This window comes from Carassius auratus, unplaced genomic scaffold (genome assembly GCF_003368295.1).
Source record: "Carassius auratus strain Wakin unplaced genomic scaffold, ASM336829v1 scaf_tig00052814, whole genome shotgun sequence".
Lineage (NCBI taxonomy): Eukaryota > Metazoa > Chordata > Actinopteri > Cypriniformes > Cyprinidae > Carassius > Carassius auratus.
Genome location: NW_020527246.1, coordinates 1 through 5,000, shown reverse-complemented (window position 1 = coordinate 5,000; position 5,000 = coordinate 1). Strand labels below are relative to the sequence as shown.

At 40.1% G+C, this 5,000-nt stretch overlaps 3 non-coding genes and 3 pseudogenes across 3 annotated transcripts; all 6 read left to right on the top strand.

Moving 5' to 3' along the window:
* The first annotated feature begins 415 nt into the window (after positions 1–415).
* LOC113090121 (uncharacterized) lies at positions 416–534 on the top strand (annotated as a pseudogene).
* A 628-nt stretch (positions 535–1,162) lies between these two features.
* LOC113090120 (uncharacterized) lies at positions 1,163–1,281 on the top strand (annotated as a pseudogene).
* A 628-nt stretch (positions 1,282–1,909) lies between these two features.
* Positions 1,910–2,028, top strand: LOC113090114 (5S ribosomal RNA). Its single transcript, XR_003286885.1, has one exon. It is a non-coding gene; the product is annotated as a 5S ribosomal RNA (ribosomal RNA).
* A 772-nt stretch (positions 2,029–2,800) lies between these two features.
* Positions 2,801–2,919, top strand: LOC113090116 (5S ribosomal RNA). Its single transcript, XR_003286887.1, has one exon. It is a non-coding gene; the product is annotated as a 5S ribosomal RNA (ribosomal RNA).
* Positions 2,920–3,418: 499 nt separating this feature from the next.
* Positions 3,419–3,537, top strand: LOC113090112 (5S ribosomal RNA). The gene has a single exon (XR_003286884.1). It is a non-coding gene; the product is annotated as a 5S ribosomal RNA (ribosomal RNA).
* Positions 3,538–4,170: 633 nt separating this feature from the next.
* Positions 4,171–4,289, top strand: LOC113090126 (uncharacterized; annotated as a pseudogene).
* The last annotated feature ends 711 nt before the right edge of the window (positions 4,290–5,000 follow it).

Here is a 5,000-nt window from a genome sequence, read left to right as displayed (position 1 = left end):
GCCTGGTTAGTACATGGATGGGAGACTGCCTGGGAATACCAGGTGCTTTAAACTTTGTGGATATTTTTCATGAATTATATAATAATCTTGCAAAAAAAAAGAGTCAATGGCCGATCTCTGAATATTAGCAGGTTTGGGCCTTGTTGGTACATGGATGGGAGACTGCCTGGGAATACCAGGTGCTTTAAACTTTTTGGATATTTTTCACGAATTATATAATAATCTTGCAAAAAAAAAAAAGAGTCAATGCCCGATCTCTGCATATTAACAGGTTTAGGTCTGGTTAGTACTTGGATGAGAGACCGCCTAGGAATACCAGGCGCTTTAAGCTTTTGGGTTTACTTTCCTACTTATATAATGTACTGGCAAGTAGATTGGCTGAACTTTAAATAGCCCTCTCTTCGCAGCAGTCTTCACTTACGGCCATACCAACCTGGCCATGCCCGATTTCGTCTGATCTCGGAAGCTAAGCAGGTTTGGGCCTGGTTAGTACTTGGATGGGAGACCACCTTGAAATACCAGATGCTGTAAGCTTTTTGGAAAATTTTCACTTAGTATAGAACAATTTTGCCAAAACATGGCCGATCTCTGAATATTAGCAGGTTTGGGCCTTGTTAGTACATGGATGGGAGACTGCCTGGGAAAACCAGGTGCTTTAAACTTTTTGGATATTTTTCACGAATTATATAATAATCTTGCAAAAAAAAAAAAAAGAGTCAATGCCAGATCTCTGCATATTAGCAGGTTTAGGTCTGGTTAATACTGGGATGGGAGACCGTCTTGAAATACCAGATGCTGTAAGCTTTTTGGAAAATTTTCACTTAGTATAGAACAATTTTGCCAAACCATAGAGTCAATGGCCGATCTCTGAATATTAGCAGGTTTGGGCCTTGTTGGTACATGGATGGGAGACTGCCTGGGAATACCAGGTGCTTTAAACTTTTTGGATATTTTTCACGAATTATATAATAATCTTGCAAAAAAAAAGAGTCAATGCCCGATCTCTGCATATTAACAGGTTTAGGTCTGGTTAGTACTTGGATGAGAGACCGCCTAGGAATACCAGGCGCTTTAAGCTTTTGGGTTTACTTTCCTACTTATATAATGTACTGGCAAGTAGATTGGCTGAACTTTAAATAGCCCTCTCTTCGCAGCAGTCTTCACTTACGGCCATACCAACCTGGCCATGCCCGATTTCGTCTGATCTCGGAAGCTCAGCAGGTTTGGGCCTGGTTAGTACTTGGATGGGAGACCACCTTGAAATACCAGGTGCTGTAAGCTTTTTGGAAAATTTTCACTTAGTATAGAACAATTTTGCCAAAACATGGCCGATCTCTGAATATTAGCAGGTTTGGGCCTTGTTAGTACATGGATAGGAGACTGCCTGGGAATACCAGGTGCTTTAAACTTTTTGGATATTTTTCACGAATTATATAATAATCTTGCAAAAAAAAAAAAAAGAGTCAATGCCAGATCTCTGCATATTAGCAGGTTTAGGTCTGGTTAGTACTTGGATGGGAGACCGTCTTGAAATACCAGGTGCTGTAAGCTTTTTGGAAAATTTTCACTTAGTATAGAACAATTTTGCCAAAACATAGAGTCAATGGCCGATCTCTGCATATTAGCAGGTTTGGGCCTTGTTAGTACATGGTTGGGAGACTGCCTGGGAATACCAGGTGCTTTAAACTTTTTGGATATTTTTCACGAATTATATAATAATCTTGCAAAAAAAAAGAGTCAATGCCCGATCTCTGCATAATAACAGGTTTAGGTCTGGTTAGTACTTGGATGAGAGACCGCCTAGGAATACCAGGCGCTTTAAGCTTTTGGGTTTACTTTCCTACTTATATAATGTACTGGCAAGTAGATTGGCTGAACTTTAAATAGCCCTCTCTTCGCAGCAGTCTTCACTTACGGCCATACCAACCTGGCCATGCCCGATTTCGTCTGATCTCGGAAGCTAAGCAGGTTTGGGCCTGGTTAGTACTTGGATGGGAGACCACCTTGAAATACCAGGTGCTGTAAGCTTTTTGGAAAATTTTCACTTAGTATAGAACAATTTTGCCAAAACATGGCCGATCTCTGAATATTAGCAGGTTTGGGCCTTGTTAGTACATGGATGGGAGACTGCCTGGGAATACCAGGTGCTTTAAACTTTTTGGATATTTTTCACGAATTATATAATAATCTTGCAAAAAAAAAAAAAAGAGTCAATGCCAGATCTCTGCATATTAGCAGGTTTAGGTCTGGTTAGTACTTGGATGGGAGACCGTCTTGAAATACCAGGTGCTGTAAGCTTTTTGGAAATTTTTCACTTAGTATAGAACAATTTTGCCAAAACATAGAGTCAATGGCCGATCTCTGCATATTAGCAGGTTTGGGCCTTGTTAGTAAATGGATGGGAGACTGCCTGGGAATACCAGGTGCTTTAAACTTTTTGGATATTTTTCACGAATTATATAATAATCTTGCAAAAAAAAAAGAGTCAATGCCAGATCTCTGCATATTAGCAGGTTTGGGCCTTGTTAGTACATGGATGGGAGACTGCCTGGGAATACCAGGTGCTTTAAACTTTTTGGATATTTTTCACGAATTATATAATAATCTTGCAAAAAAAAAAAAAAAGAGTCAATGCCAGATCTCTGAATCTTAGCAGGTTTAGGTCTGGTTAGTACTTGGATGAGAGACCGCCTAGGAATACCAGGCGCTTTAAGCTTTTGGGTTTTCTTTCCTACTTATATAATGTACTTGCGAGTAGATTGGCTGAACTTTAAATAGCCCTCTCTTCGCAGCAGGCTTCGCTTACGGCCATACCAACCTGGACATGCCCGATCTCGTCTTATCTCGGAAGCTAAGCAGGTTTGGGCCTGGTTAGTACTTGGATGGGAGACCGCCTTGAAATACCAGGTGCTGTAAGCTTTTTGGAAAATTTTCACTTAGTATTGAACAATTTTGCCAAAACATGGCCGATCTCTGAATATTAGCAGGTTTGGGCCTGGTTAGTACATGCATGGGAGACTGCCTGGGAATACCAGGTGCTTTAAACTTTGTGGAAATTTTTCATGAATTATATAATAATCTTGCAAAAAAAAAGAGTCAATGGCCGATCTCTGAATATTAGCAGGTTTGGGCCTTGTTGGTACATGGATGGGAGACTGCCTGGGATACCAGGTGCTTTAAACTTTTTGGATATTTTTCACGAATTATATACTAATCTTGCAAAAAAAAAAAAAAAAAAAAAAAAAGTCAATGCCCAATCTCTGAATCTTAGCAGGTTTAGGTCTGGTTAGTACTTGGATGAGAGACCGCCTAGGAATAGCAGGCTTTTTAAGCTTTTGGGTTTTCTTTCCTACTTATATAATGTACTGGCCAGTAGATTGGCAGAACTTTAAATAGCACTCTCTTCGGAGCAGTTTTCGCTTACGGCCATACCAACCTGGCTATGACAGATCTCGTTTGATCTCTGAAGCTAAGCAGGTTATGGCCTGGTTAGTACTTGGATGGGAGACCGCCTGGGAATACCAGGTGCTGTAAGCTTTTTGGAAATTTTTCACTTAGTATAGAACAATTTTGCCAAAACATAGTCATTGGCCGATCTCTGCATATTAGCAGGTTTGGGCCTTGGTTAGTACATGGATGGGAGACTGCCTGGGAATACCAGGTGCTTTAAACTTTTTGGATATTTTTCACGAATTATATAATAATCTTGCAAATAAAAAAGAGTCAATGCCAGATCTCTGCATACTAGCAGGTTTAGGTCTGGTTAGTACTTGGATGGGAGACCGCCTTGAAATACCAGGTGCTGTAAGCCTTTTGGAAAATTTTCACTTAGTATAGAACAAATTTGCCAAAACATAGAGTCAATGGCCGATCTCTGAATATTAGCAGGTTTGGGCCTTGTTGGTACATGGATGGGAGACTGCCTGGGAATACCAGGTGCTTTAAACTTTTTGGATATTTTTCACGAATTATATAATAATCTTGCAAAAAAAAAGAGTCAATGCCCGATCTCTGCATATTAACAGGTTTAGGTCTGGTTAGTACTTGGATGAGAGACCGCCTAGGAATTACCAGGCGCTTTAAGCTTTTGGGTTTACTTTCCTACTTATATAATGTACTGGCAAGTAGATTGGCTGAACTTCAAATAGCCCTCTCTTCGCAGCAGTCTTCACTTACGGCCATAACCAACCTGGCCATGCCCGATTTCGTCTGATCTTGGAAGCTAAGCAGGTTTGGGCTGGTTAGTACTTGGATGGGAGACCACCTTGAAATACCAGATGCTGTAAGCTTTTTGGAAAATTTTCACTTAGTATAGAACAATTTTGCCAAAACATGGCCGATCTCTGAATATTAGCAGGTTTGGGCCTTGTTAGTACATGGATGGGAGACTGCCTGGGAATACCAGGTGCTTTAAACTTTTTGGATATTTTTCACGAATTATATAATAATCTTGCAAAAAAAAAAAAAGAGTCAATGCCGATCTCTGAATATTAGCAGGTTTGGCCTGGTTAGTACTGGATGGGAGACTGCCTGGGAATACCAGGTGCTGTAAGCTTTTTGGAAATTTTTCACTTAGTATAGAACAATTTTGCCAAAACAAAGTCAATGGCCGATCTCTGAATATTAGCAGGTTTGGGCCTGGTTAGTACATGGATGGGAGACTGCCTGGGAATACCAGGTGCTTTAAACTTTTGGATATTTTTCACTGAATTATATAATAATCTTGCAAAAAAAAAAGAGTCAATGCCGATCTCTGAATATTAGCAGGTTTGGGCCTGGTTAGTACTTGGATGGGAGACCGCCTGGAAATACCAGGTGCTGTAAAGCTTTTTGGAAATTTTTCACTTAGTATAGAACAAATTTGCCAAAACAAGAGTCAATGGCCGATCTCTGAATATTAGCAGGTTTGGGCCTTGTTAGTACATGGATGGGAGACTGCCTGGAATACCAGGTGCTTTAAACTTTTTGGATATTTTTCACGAATTATATAATAATCTTGC